This window comes from Phoenix dactylifera, chromosome 9 (genome assembly GCF_009389715.1).
Source record: "Phoenix dactylifera cultivar Barhee BC4 chromosome 9, palm_55x_up_171113_PBpolish2nd_filt_p, whole genome shotgun sequence".
Taxonomy (NCBI): domain Eukaryota; kingdom Viridiplantae; phylum Streptophyta; class Magnoliopsida; order Arecales; family Arecaceae; genus Phoenix; species Phoenix dactylifera.
Genome location: NC_052400.1, coordinates 10259232 through 10272441, shown reverse-complemented (window position 1 = coordinate 10272441; position 13210 = coordinate 10259232).

The following is a 13210-nucleotide window of genomic DNA, read 5'->3' as shown; positions in this document are numbered from 1 at the left end:
TTTTACATGAATACCCTCCTAAATATCGAATTTTGCATGAATACTCTCCCACAATTAATATTTGCATATATATCTTTGTAAAACACTTATTTTGCTATTCTATCCATTTTTATCCTTATTTTTGCATATGTACCCACGCCATCTAATGTCGTTAAAAAATTAATAGTTTTAAATTAAAATGATTAAAATACCCATACTGAGTAGATGTGCAAAAAGAAACATTTATAAGGTGATCGCGATGGAGGACAAATAAGTAATTTCAAAAATTTATTTTATTTTTAATTAAAATAAATATAGTTTTTATTAACGATGTTAGAAGAACCGTTATATTAGGGATATTTGTGCAAAAAATGTGTTTGATGAGGGTATAGAAATAAAAAATAAATTTTAAGAGGGCATTCACGCAAATTTGATTTTTTAGAAGGGTATACATGCAAAAAATCCAATTGTAATTGCATGTGTTAGTTTCGGTACAGGAGAATCTAAAGGAAATTATTTGAAAAAAGCACTTATGAGAACAAAAGGGGTATTTACTGGTTATAAAGATCATATTCTCTTTTGTACTTCTCTTTTCTTAGACTTTTTTTTGGTACATCTTTTCTTGGACTTTAAATACATTGAAAAGATGATTGTATATGATGGCTTAGTCATATAACTGAAGGATTGGTCTTAGGTATAATGAGAAATCATTGAAACTTTTATATGAGTTTAACCAATAAGATAGTTATTGATTTTAGAATCGACATTTTAACACTAACACTTATTATTGGAGGAGTTTTATTGGCTAGAATTTATGGAGTCGGTTGTGTCAACCATTCTTTTCTCCTCCCTGGCCTACAAAAACAATCTTCTGGAATAGAATTGCACTACAAGTTCAAAACATTCTATTTGGGGATTATAAAAGTCATATGCACTAATAGTTCTCTTTAGCGAGATGGATCAAAAGCTTGGGTATAAATATTTTGTATGATGTGCATTGTGTTTCCTGAGAGAGCAATAAGTAGTTGATGTAATTCTATATTATTAGTAGTCCAATTAGTCTAGTAAATATTTCCTTGTGTACTTTCATTTGTCTAATGAAAGTCATCAGCCTTGTTGCCTTATCCATTCCCCCCCCAAAAAAAAGTCTAATTAGTCTAATGAATATTGCACCTTAAATATTTCTAAAATATAAGTAGTTAAATACAATAAATTTATGTACTTAATGTAACAATGTTAAGTTAATATTTAGAAAATAAGCATGCACGTATAATGGAATAAGGGCAATATGATCGAATCAATAGATCCCCTAGATTGAATTGTTTATGCAATTACCTTTGGTTTGAGTAAAGTTGAACTCAAACCGGCTATAGGTTATAAATCAACATATCTAGATCCCTATTATGGATACAAAAGGATATGGATATGATATTAGCCAAATGCTAAAACATACATCCGTATTGTTTAAACAAATATGTGCACAAGTTGGATATCAACCGTATTTTTTTTTTAAAGAGCCCATAGGCAATAAGCTACGCAACAAGGGATAGCTTTCCTCCAAATACCCTTAACAAGGGATAGCTTTCCTCCAAATACCCTTAACCTCCCAAATCTTGAAGGTGAGATTTAATCTTAAATCGCTAGGTCCGACTTCCAAGGATTTTGCCTGCTTGATAAGCTAACACCTTCAATTGAATACTTACAGCATGGTTATAAATGCGAATATAAATTATATAGTTTAACTTTATAAACTACCAAATTAAAGATATCATTATGAAAAGTAACATAAGTTAAAGATATCACTATGAATAGAGATACTGGTTGGATGTTGAAATTTTTATCTATGTCTAGATATATTAATTCAAATAAAAATATGAATCCAAATAAATATTGTCTTGTCCATTGATAAGTGACCCCCTAAATATTTCATCTGTAAGTCATACTCTACCTACCACAACCAACCTCCTCTTTGAAGTCTTTACATGACATGGCAACCTATTCAGGTACTAGCAATTCTAAAGTTGGTCGCTTAAACTCTATCTACAATAAAACCAACAGCTTTACAAGTTAATTTACAAGAAATTAAAGCATTTATATGAATTACATATAAAAGATTTGGTGTTTTTTCTTTCCTAGAAACAATAGACTTAGTTATTTAACATAAATCATGACAATATATATCTCATGTAGTTTTCCACATGCTTTGTTTTGCCTAATAGAATAGATGATCGAAAAATTTATTTGTAAGTTTAAAATGTCAAATTGTAAAGGGTAACACCCTCTCAAAGTAAGCATGATGACGAAATCATAAATAACGAAAGAATTTTGGTCATTTTGTGCTGGTGGTTAAATATATGGAATTTCGAATCAATTATCATACTCTCTTTTTTGCCCAAATTTTTTTCTGCATAAAGTAAGTTGTTGCTTTTCAAATAACATCCGATGATACTCCATGGGAAGATTCGCTTTTACTCAGCAAGTAGTGAGCACAAACAATGAAGTATTTTATACAGGGGAAAAGTTATGTAAGAAGTTAAGGAAATAAATTTTGAATTTAAAAAACCATTCTGATAGTAGAGTTTTTCTTTTTTTTTTCCTCCTTTCTTTTGCTGTAAAAGTCCGAAGCCTAAGGGCCTATTTGGATAATCCCGTGCAATCTAATAGGATTCACCAGAACAAAGTTCAGGAAAAACTCATTTCATGGTATTCACACGAATTTTCTAGAGTAGGCCGGCCTGAATCTTATAGAAAGAAAAAAAAAAAAAAAAGGGAGACCTCGCTAGGTTTTCTTTTTCTACCCTACAGAAAAAGGACCGGCAGAGATCCAGTTGGCATGGGCTAGGCCGGCTTTGTTTTCGGTAATATTAGACATAATGTATGCATATTGTTAAGAAGATATGTGTTGTATGGGCCAGGCCCGATTCCTGCAGAATTTTTAGCCCAATCTTGGTGGAATATTCCAACTAGCCCTAGATAGTTCCATTGAAATTTCTGGACTAAGGCATAATAATACATATATAATTGCTTGACTGTGAAAATGATTGAAGTTCAGATATGTCCATGTGGTTGTAGCTTATGATCATGTTAGCTGATATATACTGATATATCCCAGATATAAGGCAATATTAATCTATCGTATTTGCTTTTACTGTATCAAGAATGTCTTCAATCTAATATGAGAATTCGTGTATATTTTAATAGCTAATCATGCATGTTTTTACATCATGTGCCCATACCTAGATACCTCCATCTTAATACTTAGGTAGATGCATGCTCTTATCTTAAACCATAAAGAACTAATCCATAGAGATAAACTGATACCTCAGTTAACTACTGCAATATGGTTTAAATGTTGAATGGACCAGGCAGTGGAAATCTGGCATGAAGAATAACCCATAACGTAATTGGAAGCTTTAAAGTTTAGAGTTTAAACAACACTCGCATCCCTTAAAGATAATGATCTCTGAAAACATATAAGTTGACATAATCACTATCAGCCATTGTCTATCTAATATCAATGTTTCGGACTGATCTTTTGGATTAAAAAACTTTGTTTCAATGGCCAATGTTAGATATTACAATGGAAGATATTGGTTTTATCTAATTTCGTCTTTGCCTACATAATGAGATATTAGTGCTGTGATGATGTGAGAGGTTGGACTAGTAGTCATAATCCCTTCTGATCAATGCACTCTCATTTTTAGCTAGCGCACATCTTTGTTTCTTAACACTTGAACTAATAAAGTCTCTTTACTGGACAAGGTTAGCTTCTGTCAAGATGTGGAACATGGTGTGTACCTTGCTGAAATCCAAGCAATTGGATTCATCCTCAGCATAAAATCACACAACGAAGAGGACCCGCAGTCGAAAGAATGCTTTATCCACTGGATTATATATATGAATAGAAGCATTACATATATGACATATTATTCTAATATTACGATATTTCGTAGATTATAATGTAGGTGAATTTAATTACATGCTTAGGTAATTTTCCTGCATAAAACAGAGTTGAACCAGAATCATATGATGGGTATACAGATAGGTAAACATGCGCGAACTATGCTGGAAATGGACTGGCTCTCTATAAAATATCGAACCCTTAAGTCTGAAACCCTAGCAATTCTAAAACTCATGTTTAATGAACTTTCTGTTATTAGGTGGAAAGTGCTTATTCAATGTTACCTATGAAATGATCATATGGAATATTATTAAATTACCTCGAACCAAACCAAAACTAGCCTGAAAAATATAGGGTCAGATTTGTATTTGGATTCTAGAGCAACATAGCCGGACCTAATATCCCTGTCCAATGAGGAACATGTAAGGAAATCAAAACTAATTTTGGTTTCAAATGAAGGTTGAGAGATGAATAGGTTCAAGTCACCAGAAATTTTAGAAAGAAACCACAGCACTACTTACTGGTTTAGTGCTTTGGAATTCAGAGGATCTGCAGTAATTTTTGAAGTATAGATGCTGAAATTCGGAGACCCGACAACAATTGTGTCTTCAAATCAAAATAGATCTATGAACTCCAAGATTCTTCGCATTCATATATCGCTCCAAATCCTGAATAATTTCATGAAGGGGGGAACACAACCTAGGAGAGCCTATTGGTGCAGAACTGAAACTACAGATAGACCATGGTGACTAATGGATCATAATCACATTTGACATGCTGTTTTTCATGCCCAATGCTTCAACTTTTTTTTTTCCCCTTCTTTTCTCTTATATTCATTGTTTTTCTCAACCGGAGGAGGGAGTTTGTTGACATTTTTTCAACCCAATTTCAAACTCGTTAGCTTCCTAAATGCAGATACAATACACAGAGATCAGCAAAATTGAAACTAAAAACAAGAATTAAACCATATGTGTAGCCACAGCTAAAGCATAGCTCCAGGAATTGAGGCCAATCAAATGAACACTATTTTTAAAAGAAAAAACTGCTTGTACGTATAACCTCAATAAAGCTACAGTTTATTAAGTAGGAATTCAAGGTAAATAATGTCAAGAAGCATGATGACCTTCATACAAGGCACTGTCCTTTTGTTCCGGAACGGCACTGCATTATCTTGGTGCTAAACATTCTTTTTTTTTTTTTTTCTTTTTTTTTTCTTTTTTTTTTTGCTTAGGAAAAGGAAAGAGGGAATTGAGGAGGACTTCACCGGCGTAGCAACCCTCACTGGGCCCCTTTCTCATTGGAGAGTGTTTGATACTGGTAGAACATTTTTTACCTATACCCTCCCCATCCGTGGCGGAGCCCCATCAGCATGGCAGCCCCTTCCACGTGTGAGTACGTCATACCAGCACCACCTAAGTATCGGTGGACCAGATGGCGACTCCACCGGGCAAACCAGGCGGGAGGCATCCGGTTCCCGTATTTAATCGATGCCCGCGCGTTTCGAACCTAGTGCTGAACATTCTAAGCGAGCTACCTAAGCAACTAAATAGCGATTTTTATAAAAATGAATTATTTTCATTGCATAATTGCTGAGAGCTAAAATGAAATCTTCATGTAGGAAACAATAGTGCAAAAAGAGCTTCTGAAAGCTGATATGCAGATAACAAAGCACCACTGTACCAACTATCACCTGGAATCTATATTATACAGGTGCATGGATCACTAACCTAGCTTCCAATCACATGACATGTGATGCTGCAGTTGAACATCTTATACATACCGACTTTGCTGCCAATTTTTTTTATAAAACTCGAGTACATCATAATCTTCAGAAGTTTCGAAGTAGCATAGCAGAAGAACTTGTTAAAAAAAATTGTTGTTTCTACCACCATATAGTTGTTCCATATTCAACACTGTGATTTCGAGACCTCGCCCTATGGTGAGGTTCTTCTACTGGATTCTAGAGTTCTGTATTGAGATCAACATTGGAGCATACATGATTCAATGTCAAATTGGTGAGAGGCTTAGAAAACCACAATTTGAGTTGATAGTCTGCTAAGACAACAAGAAAAAGCAGTTGAAGTTGCCTCGTGATGGAACGCAAGGAAAAAGGCTAGCATTTGTATTAAAATAGTAGGAGTAAAGATGCAGCCTTTCTAAGATGTCATATTAAGCAACATATAGCTGATTTTGTAATGACCAGAGAGCTACAGCTGCTTCTATCCTGAAGAAATATCTGAAACCTCGCCTAGGAACTTTGGCACCTGAATAGAATATTCAGACTGTGTCAATGAACTCTATCACTGGCATAAACATTCATGTTACCTTAAACTTATACTAAAATTGAATCGATTCTGGGACGTGGTGAATCTTCTCATGGTTTGGAGCATGATATCTCAAGGAAAGATGAGGATCAGGTCAACCCCTTTCACATGTATGTGAAATGGCATCAAGCAAAGAAGCTTTTTCCCATAATGATGCAAAGGAATACAATCACCTGAAAATTTGCAGATTTTTACAGGAAAAATGCTACAGGAGTTCATCATTGATTGCCAAAAAAGAAATTCTATCGAAGATGCAAGAATAAATGATTCAGAACAGTATAATAGATGGTATTTATAGGCCAACACCATCAAATTCTTGACAACAATATGAACTTAAGGGTGAGATCTCACCAACAGGGTAAGCATAGCCCCAGAGGTGTTAACTATTCAAGCCTTAAGAAGCTAGTGCACATAGTGTGTTTATCCTTAGGAAGAAGATTTATCCAACAATGGAGTAGCAAGATTAGAGAAAGAAGCAGCATAAAAAATTCTCACAGCATAACGGAGAATAGAACCAAAAATTTCATTCAATTCAAGATGCCTTCTACCATGGCTAGGGCTTCTATTTATAGCTACAGGACCACATTAATTTCTTGCTAAAAAAATAAAAAAGTTTTACAAATAAAAAAAGGAAAAAAATTATTCATAATATACTAGGAGTAGAGCACAAAGTCATGTTGTTGGAGGTATGGCTTCCAATATCGCAAGGCCTGCACAAGAGTATAAAACTCTACATCATAGAAAGAGTAGTTGAAGCCGTTTATACTTAGCTTTTGCTGAAATAGGCCATTGATTGGCCTTCTTAAGAAATAGTTGTGCCAATGCTGACCTTGGATACATCAAACTTCATCTCAAAAACTTTGTCAAAATCAAATAGCACTAAGATGGGTGTATGCATCATTACCTTCTTCAATTTATGGAAGCTCTTCTCAATTTTGGGCATCCAACTGAACTTCCTTTGCTTCATGCAATCAGTGATAAGGATGATGATGGAGGAGAAATTCTTGATGAAGTACTGATAAAATGAAGCAAAGTTATCGAAGCTTTAGACATTGTGGATGTTGAGGAGTTGGCCATTCTTGAATGGCTTAACCTTTTTCTTGTCAACTTGGACACCATTTTCAGATACAATATATCCTTGAAGGATCGATATAGGCATCATCCATGAACACTTCTTGGAGTTCACATATGGCTTCTTTTGGTGCAAAGTTCCAAAAACCTATCTTAAATGCCCTCTATGCTTATGAGCAATGTGGTTATATACAAATATATTATCAAAATGCCCAACTACAAATCTTCCAATAAAAGGTCAAAGTACCTAGTACATTACTTATATGAACATGCTTGAGGCATTGGAGAGACTGAATAGCATGACAAACCACTTGTAAAGCCCATCTTGCATCTTAAACTCACTTTTCCACTCATCACCTAGGTATTTCTTATTTGGTGATAGCCTGAGTAAATGCCAATCATGGAGAAGGTGCGGGCTCCTACAAGCTAGACCAACGCATCATCCAACAGAGGGATAAAAAATCAATGCTTCACTATGATCTTGTTGATGGCGTGGCTATCAAAGTACATTCTCCAAGTCTCGTCTTTCTTTGGAATGTATAGGGTAGGCGTGTTAGGGAGACTTAAATGATCAAGCCTTTTCGCAAAAGTTCATTGAGTTGCATCTGTAGCTTCTCATGCTCCTTTGATACCATGTAATGGTGTGGGCACTTTGGCTGTGGGTACTTTGGCATGCTGGCACCAGGTACAAGGTCAAATGCATATTGGATGTCATGCAAAGAGAGCGGAGCTCTTCAAGCAGTAGACCATAAAACTTCTCAGGGAGTGGTCAAGCATTGAATTTACACTAGTCTCTTTCTTGTAGATAATCATTTAGATGCATCCTAAGGCCTCAGTTTTATTGAGAAAGCTTTCGATAGTAAGGAGACTCAGATCCTCCTTCTTTGGTGGGAATTCCTCTTTCATGGGTTAGAACACGATCTTCACTTCATCTTTACAAAAGGATATGTATCATATCTTTTATCATAAATTACCCCTCAGCCATATTGCCAAGAACGCCCAAATAATATATGGCAAGCATCCATCAGTGTTGTGTCACACCATATATATGCTATTAGCATAAGTGCCGCCCATAGAGAAATTGGCATGATAGTGTCTGGAGATGGTTACCTTATTGCTTTTACTGAATTAGGCAATTTTGTATGGCCGAGGATGCTTCTCTACCTTTGGATTGAGCTTGTTCATGACTTCGTGAGATATAATATTCTTGCATCACTAGCTACTGATGATGATGTTGCAAACACTTCCATCGGTAGTGCAACGGTGAAAAAAATGTTGGTTCATATCTAGTCCCCTTTTGCGGTTAGGTGTATATGTTATTCACTACAAGATAATACTTTGGCCTCGATCTGCTTTAAGCTCAACGGTAGGCTCATCACTTTCATCATAAATGAGTTTCATCAACCAGCTCTCCTTGATCTATGACATGCTTTTTATACTTGCCATCCCATTTATTATCAATATCGATGAGGTGGGCATCAGTAGTAGAATTTAGGTGAGGATACTCAAAAGCATAGTTCCCTAGATCTCCATAAGTGTAGCAAGATGGAGAAGTGCATGTGTCATGTGGCGTGGTTCATGAAGGCACTAGTGTGATCTAGGGAGTTTGGAATTGCAGCTAGTTTTTTTGAAGGCAAAAGATTGAAAAACTATAAAGGAGAAGTGATGAATAAGGATGATTAACAAAACTCGAGGTTGGCATGGAGGAAGGCTTGATGAACAAGATAGCCCCTCTAGCCCTCTATATGTAGTGTGGACCTATGGTGCACCCATCATACACTTTCTAGATCAGTGCATGGAGGCAGGGTTTTAGGAATAAGCAATTCTAGCCAGTATGCATCCAAATATGCTACGATCTAGGCACTTTAAATGATGGGGTTTTATGGGGAGTCCGATCAAGGGGTCCTAAATCCTATCTACCCATCTAGATGTCCTGAAAATGAAAGAAAAGTAAGGTACTATATATTAAGAAACTATATATTATCTATAAAATGCAAAAATTAAGTCAAAAAAAGCAAAATAAGAGAGAGGCAAGCTAATTCATCATCAACAAGTAAGAATTTTATTGATTCAAAAATAATTATATGCAAATAATAAAGCTTACATAATTAAGGCAAGAAATAAAGAAAAAAAAGAAGCAAGAGAGACTTCTCTAGGGGTGTACCAGCATACTTCCTTTTTCTTGGACAAACTTCTAAGTAGATCTCATAAGCTTTAGACCTTCTTGGATTCCCACGCATAAGCAGAAAAAGAAGCCAATACTGCCCCCCTTGAAACATAACTAAAGATCAAAGGGGAAGAAGGAGGAAACGAGGAGGAGAGTTAGAACATAACGCTAAATCAAGAGAGCTAAAGAACTAAAAGGAAATAGGAGGAGAAATCACCAAAATTAGGCTAAACATATTAACTTATTTGATATGGTTTCAGAATCAGCAAAATTAGGCTAAAAATGGAATCAGATTGGGTCCAAACGATTTAATTGTGTCGGAATTGATCACAATGAGTGCGAGAAAATCTAATTAGATCCTGGAGCCCTAATTGGCGTAGAGAGAAGGTGAAACAAAGGAATAACTTGAAGAAAATTGGATAGAGTTAGTGAATCGAGTTAGATTGGGTGAATCATGTTAGTAGGTTCAAGGGAAATTAGAAGAATTAGAGAAAATTTTCTCTCTTGACTTCAAAATTGGTTGCTTGAAGATGGAATTGGATAGGAAAGTAAGTGATTTAGATTTGAAACAAAGTGGGATGGGGGGGATTAGATCAGGATGAAGGAATCAAAGGTTTCAAATTTGAGGAAATCAATCAATCGATGCAATTTGATGTAATTAGGTTCAATTAAATATTTGATAAATAAGTTGAAGGTGGTATGATATGGATATCAGTCAACTAAGACTTAATTTGAGTGGGGAATAGTGGGTTAGTAGGGTGGTGCTTTTGAGACCACTCACAAAACATGAACTTTGCTGCTCAGTTGTTAACTTTCCCAAGTGGCTTAGGAGCCTTTCAAATTTTGTCCGATAATATCGAATGGAGCCACTTTGTAGTAGCTTGGAAAAATCTGTAGAAAAATCTAAAAATTAGTAGCTTTGAACCTTGTATATATGGAGCTCTATTCTAAGCACCTTGCTACGACTTTAATCTTGCTCTTTTAAAAAGGAAAATTAAATGTAGAATACCCCAAGTATAGGGTGTAGCAAAGTAATATTCTCGGTGAGTTCGAGATCGAATCCACAGGAATTTGACAGTGAACAAAAACTAAAGGCTAAATAATATTCAGATTGACAAAAATATAACTAAGGCATTAGGATTCAGCCTAGCACTTAATCATGCATTTCTTAAAATCATCAATTAATCATAATAAAATAGATTTAGTTTTATGGGCAGCATTACAGTAATTCTATTTTAAACTACAGGGATTTCTAAGCATCTGTTATACCCGGGGAAAATAACAAATCAAAGAAAATATATAAGTTTGAAATAATTTCTATCAATCCACTGCACCATAAATCAAATCAAAAACATTAAAATCCAATTGATGATTAAAGGAAATACATGAAAAAAATGCTAGGCTTTTCCCTAGCCTTAGCTAAAAAAAGATTTAGCTATCCATATGAGATGCAAGCAATTTTATAAAAGGGATTAGCATAGAATAAATAAAATAAAACATAAATCCCTCTTTTTTTTTCCTTTCTTCTCTTAAGAAAACAGAGTGCTCTGTTTTCTTTCTTTTCTTTTTCTTTTCTCCTCCCGATGCTTCTCCTCCTTCTCTCGCCCGGCTGAGAAGACGGATCGAAAGAGGAGTTGAGATGTTTTGCTTGCTGGTTCCCTTGGCCTCTTCCTCCTTCGTCGCACGGCCGGCTATCCTCTTCTCCTCTCTCCCTCAGCTGAGAAAAATCGGAAGAAGGCCTGCGGTTGTTTGGGAGACCTCTGGTTTCCTTTTTCCGTCCCTTGATCCGTGTCCTCCTCCTGCCTCCACCGGATGATCCCCCTGGTAGCCCCTTCCCGGTTCCTTTTATAGACACTTTCAGCATGTTTGAAGGAGGAGAAGCGATCGGAGAAGCTGAAACGCTGCTGGGAGTGGATGAGACGCGGATTAGATGAAGTCGAATCGCTTGGGACTCTTCGGCTGCTGGGATGCTTCCACTGTTGCTTGGAATGATCCGGTTGGGAGACAAGAAGCCATGCGGCTGTTTGATGCCACAACGCTTGAGATGCCATGGACGGACGTTGGGATGCGGCTGGGAAGCGTGGAAGAAGATGACTGTTGGGGTGTTGAGAAGACTCCTCACCAGATGGCTTCCTCCTCTTCCATCGGCTGGAATTTACTCAGGATGAGACGCGGCTTAGATGACGAACGTTGGGAAGCTGAGGAGACGGAATTTTGAAACACGGTTGAATTAAAGAGCCGGTTTGGGAGTTTGGGTTTGTTCCTAAACAGACGAGATGGGATATTGATCCTGTTGCATGTTCTGGGAGGTTACGGATAGTTGAAAAGTTGGGAAATTTCAAAGCCCCCATGCTGCGGATGTTGGAAAATTTGTTGAGCTTGGGCTGCCGGGCATTGGGTTGAAACCTGCGTTATTGAATCTCTTGGATTACTTGCACTCAAACACAAATAAAATATTAATTAATTAATTTTATTAATAAAGATTAGCTATAATACTAATTAAAATGGTATGAAGATTGTACATTTGTGCTCTCATCACACCTCCATTGTCATCGTCACCTCCTACTTCAAAAGTTGGTTCAACTTCTAAATAAGAGAAGCCAATGGCACCTTATCTACTTGCCTCCATTGCCAGCTCTGATACCTAACTATTAGCTATTATGTTCGTCCCAGAACTCATATGACTTGAGTCTCACTTGCCATCTTTTGTCTTGCCCTTCTCTATTTTGATTGATAGAGATGGGAGAGATTGAAGTATACTAAGAGCGAAAGATAGTTATTATTGGCATGCATGCCTTTCTCAATTTACTGATTTGCAGAAATATAAGTACATATATAGCCAACATTGATATCAGAGACTTACTTGAAACGAACTTTTTCTCTTGAGAATGTCAACAACCCACCCCCTATTCTCAAACTACTGGATAGAATAAAGCTCTATCCTACTAGCAACCTTTAACAAAGTCTACCAACTCACTACACCCAAACTTAGCCTAGTGACAATTTTTATTCTCTTTAATATCCATAGTACTCATAGAAACCATGCATGTGATCGTAGCATCCATGAACATGCGAATATGTTGGTAACTATAACATTAACTGATGCTCTCAAAGAAACCTAGGAAACAAAGTTCTTACAAAAATCTGATGTCTATAGTAATACACTCGGTCCTCACGAGGCCGAGTCAAGCTTGCGATCCAATTTTTGTGTCGATTAAAATTAACAATTAGCTAGACAGAGATAGAAAAATTAAGAATCACATATATCTCATTGTTTTGTGCTTTAAGCATAGGTTTAGGAAATTAAAGTGAATTAATTGAATATTGCCGCTAAAGAAGCATAATAAAACACCTGTATAGATTGCATTTCCACTCAGGGAAATAACATACTAATGAGCAGGATTTTTTTTGAAAAAATGACATTTTTGATGAGAATAATGAATGTTCATAGTAAGTATAGTGATGCAAAAATACTGGCAAACACAGCATTGGGCATACTTCATTACAGAGAGAGGCATCTTCAAACACACTTCCTCAAAATAAGTTTGGAGCCTCTACCTCTCCATTTCAAGGCTTAATGGGAGAGGTCTAAAGTCTTTGAATCACAACCATCTATGTCTTGTGCAAAATTCATGCATGGATGGGCACATGAGATAGCATACCTTAATCTATCACATAGAGCTCAATCCAATTATGGATGTGATTTGAAGATCAGACCTCTCCATTCACGTTGTTTTTATAGAGAGAAGATCCCATTAACTCAAGTTC